The sequence below is a fragment of the Myotis yumanensis genome, unplaced genomic scaffold, assembly GCF_028538775.1.
Source record: "Myotis yumanensis isolate MYYU_CA2020_CCGP unplaced genomic scaffold, mMyoYum1.0.hap1 SCAF_19, whole genome shotgun sequence".
In the NCBI taxonomy this organism is placed as follows: domain Eukaryota; kingdom Metazoa; phylum Chordata; class Mammalia; order Chiroptera; family Vespertilionidae; genus Myotis; species Myotis yumanensis.
Genome location: NW_027223770.1, coordinates 4,293,845 through 4,297,501, shown reverse-complemented (window position 1 = coordinate 4,297,501; position 3,657 = coordinate 4,293,845). Strand labels below are relative to the sequence as shown.

At 47.8% G+C, this 3,657-nt stretch overlaps 2 non-coding genes across 2 annotated transcripts; both read right to left on the bottom strand.

Moving 5' to 3' along the window:
* Positions 1–2,573: 2,573 nt before the first annotated feature.
* LOC138998200 (U4 spliceosomal RNA) lies at positions 2,574–2,714 on the bottom strand. The gene has a single exon (XR_011469074.1). It is a non-coding gene; the product is annotated as a U4 spliceosomal RNA (small nuclear RNA).
* Positions 2,715–3,268: 554 nt separating this feature from the next.
* LOC138998242 (U4 spliceosomal RNA) lies at positions 3,269–3,409 on the bottom strand. The gene has a single exon (XR_011469109.1). It is a non-coding gene; the product is annotated as a U4 spliceosomal RNA (small nuclear RNA).
* Positions 3,410–3,657: the final 248 nt, after the last annotated feature.

Sequence of the window (3,657 nt, the reverse complement as noted above, 5' to 3'; positions counted from 1 at the left end):
TCAGCAGGAGCAACAGCACCTGCTGGGGTCTGAAGCCAGGAGGATGTGGCCCTTTGCAGGAACTGAAAGTCATTCCCTGTGACTGGAGCTGAGAAAGGAAAAAGGGAGAGTTGGGGAGAAGGCACATTGTACTGGGTATTCTAATGAGGTCAGAGGTCATGGAAAATCACTGGAAATCAGAAGCAGCAAAGCCTTTTCTTACTTTTTCTTTAAAAATATGTTTTTATTGATTTCGGAGAGGAAGGGAGGTGGAGAGACAGAAACATCGATGATGAAAGAGAATCAATTGTCTGCCTCTTGCATACCCCCTACTAGGAGTCGAGCCCACAACCCGGGTATGGGCCCTGATTGGTAATCAAACTGGCGATCTTTTTGTGCACGGGAGGAAGCTCAACAACTAACTTATTTTTTAAAAAATATATTTTTATTGATTTCAGAGAGGAAGGGAGAGGGAGAGATAGAAACATCAATGATGAGAATCATTGAATGGTTGCCTCCTGCACGCCCCCTACTGGAGATGGAGCCCGTAATCCTGGGCATCTGCCCTGGGAATCAAACCGTGACCTCCTGGTTCCTAGGTCAACATTCAACCACTGAGCCATGCCGGCCAGGCCCAACTAACTTTTTGAGCCATACAAAAGTTGCCATGGGAAGAAGCACCTGTCTTCTATTTTCTCAGGCCTGTTTTGACACCCAGCCTAGCAGCTAGAGTGGAAAGAAAGGGTGGCGTGCGTTATCAGACCACGCCATCAGGATATTTATAGCTCCCTGAAACATCAGACTCTGGGTCAGTGGTTCTCAACCTGTGGGTCGCGACCCCTTTGGCGGTCGAACAACCCTTTCACAGGGGTCGCCTAAGATCATCCTGAATATCAGATATTTATATTACGATTCAAAACAGTAGCAACATTACAGTTCTGAAGTAGCAACGAAAACAATTTTATGGTTGGGTCACAACATGAGGAACTGTATTTAAAGGGCCAGAAGGTTGAGAACCACTGCTCTGGGTGGCATATCCTGGCAACTCTTGCAGGTCCCATAATCAATATGGAGTCTCCAGGATGCCCCTGTGAGCAGTTATCACAGACCCCCTCTGTCCATCACATTTGTTCGGTTCTGACACACTGGCTTGTCAGGGGACACTGGTTCTGAACACTGGCCTGATTCCAGGAAACCTACCCTGGGTTCCCCAGAAGAAGGGATGTTAACTTATCTTACTCAGCGGTGACATCTTGGTGCCTGATCAGGAAGTGGTGCAGGGCAGTGGGTGTGAAAAGAAAAGGGCTTTCAGTATCAAATGGTTGCTGTATTAAGCGTTGTTCATCCACAGGTAACTGATTACATAAGGCAAAATGCACTTTACAGTAAAGTGAGAGAGAGCAGTTACTGCCTTAACCAGGTCTTACATGCAGCATCACTAATAGTGGAAGATACAGTACGAAGTTCACAAAGCCGCCTCTGTAGTGCTCTTTAATCTAGCTTTGAGGTCTAACTTCTACTTGACAGGAAGTACAGCGGACAGAGGGACGTGTTAACGCCACAGGGGACACAATCAGATGAAGCCAGAATGTGGGACATTCTGCAAGATAACTGCTTTGGACTCTTCAAAAACTCAATGTCCTCAAGGAAAGAAAAAAGGCAAGGGGACTTGTTTAGATGATAAACCACCAATTTTCGACTGGTGTGCCACGGCACAGGTATGCCTCAAGAATTTTTAAAAATGCAATACCTGACCATATAGTCAGGGGCACTGACCTCTTTTCTCTTAGATCAGCGGTTCTCAACCTGTGGGTCGCGACCCCTTTGACGGTCGAACGACCCTTTCACAGGGGTCGCCTAAGACCATTGGAAAACACATATATAATTACATACTGTTTTTGTGATAAATCACTATACTTTAGTTATGTTCAATTTGTAACAATGAAAATACATCCTACATATCAGATATTTACATGACGATTCATAACAGTAGCAAAATTACAGTTATGAAATAGCAACGAAAATAATTTTATGGTTGGAGGATATTTTTCCCATTGATTTTTAGGGAGAATGGAATGCAGTGGAAGAGACAGAGAGAAACATGGATGTGAGAGAGACACAGCAATTTGTTGCCTCCCGCAAGCGCCCCAACCCGACCAGGGAACGAGCCCGCAACCAACGTACGCGCCCCAGAATCGAACCCGAGACCCTTCAGGCTATGGACCAACGCTCTAACCACTGAACAACCCAGCTAGGGCAACCTGGGCAACCTTTTTTTCTTAGATCGGCAACACTTTTGGATGCGATACCTTCCAAGTCTGTGACTCTGTGAACCCTGCTGTAAGGGGCTGCCTACCAACCAGTAGGGGTGAGTTTTGGTGTGTAGGTGAGACTGCCACAACCCACCGCACACGCCCAGCTGTGGAAGGTCTCGGGGGTGCAATGCCAGGCTCCTGGAGACCACACCACCCACGGACTCCTAACCCAGGAAGACAAGAAAGACAGAGGGGAACCAGATAGAACAACTTTAAAACTCGAAACGTAGTTAAACATCGGGAAACCGACATACTCTCTTTAAAACACCTCAGATCCAGTCTCCGTAGAGACCGTCAAAAATTGCCAGTGCCGACTATATTTCAAGTCGTCACGGCGGGGTATTGGGAAAAGTTTTCAATTAGCAATAATCGCGCCTCGGATAAACCTCATTGGCTACGATACTGCCACTGCGCAAAGCTGACGGCCATAGGCGTGAGCCACACTCCCGGGCGGATGGGAACGGCTTTACGCTGAGGGTGAGCACCTGCCGGCGAGTTCGTGGATCTGACCCGGTCCCCTCGGAGCAGTTGCATTTCAGGCCCGTCTGCACGGGAGGCTGCTTGTTATGGGACCATCTCGCGTAGAACGTCCAGATTTTGGGAATGAGCGTACATTCGCTGGGGATGCTGGGGGATTTTATGCAAATCAGCAAACGTCGCAGAGGTGACCGTAATGACTTGAATTTGGAGAAAAGGGAGCGGCGGGAAGGCAGCGACAACGAGGGTGAGCCGAAGAGCAACAAGTAGCTGGGGGAGCGGGCGCAGATGCCCGGGGCCGGGGCCAGAGGGAGCATTTCCGGAGCAGCCGCACCTCGGGTGTTGGGAGAGATGCAACGTGGACCAGAGACGGCAGGTCCAGGCCACTCCTCGGAGGTAAAAACTTTAAGGCTAAAGTGATGGCGATTGCGCACCTATTCTAGTAACTACAAAAAAAAAAAAAAAACACTCTTTTTTTTCCAACCGAAAAAGATCAGTCTCCGTAGAGACCGTCAAAAATTGCCAGTGCCGACTATATTTCAAGTCGTCACGGCGGGGTATTGGGAAAAGTTTTCAATTAGCAATAATCGCGCCTCGGATAAACCTCATTGGCTACGATACTGCCACTGCGCAAAGCTGACGAACTCCTCCCCTGCTCATCGTCCCCAGTCAGCAAGGCTCCTAATTCAAAAAGGCGAGTTTGAAGCTCATGGAAGAACTTTCCATTATTGTTTGGTTGGAAATTATACCGCCACATTAGGATCTCTCGAAAACGCATAGGCTGTTTCTGAAGATTCTTTTGCTTTATTTCACTTCACTAGATTTTGGTGGAGAATGAAGCAAAGCATTATGGGAGGGGACATGCTAGTAACCTAATGCAGACGAG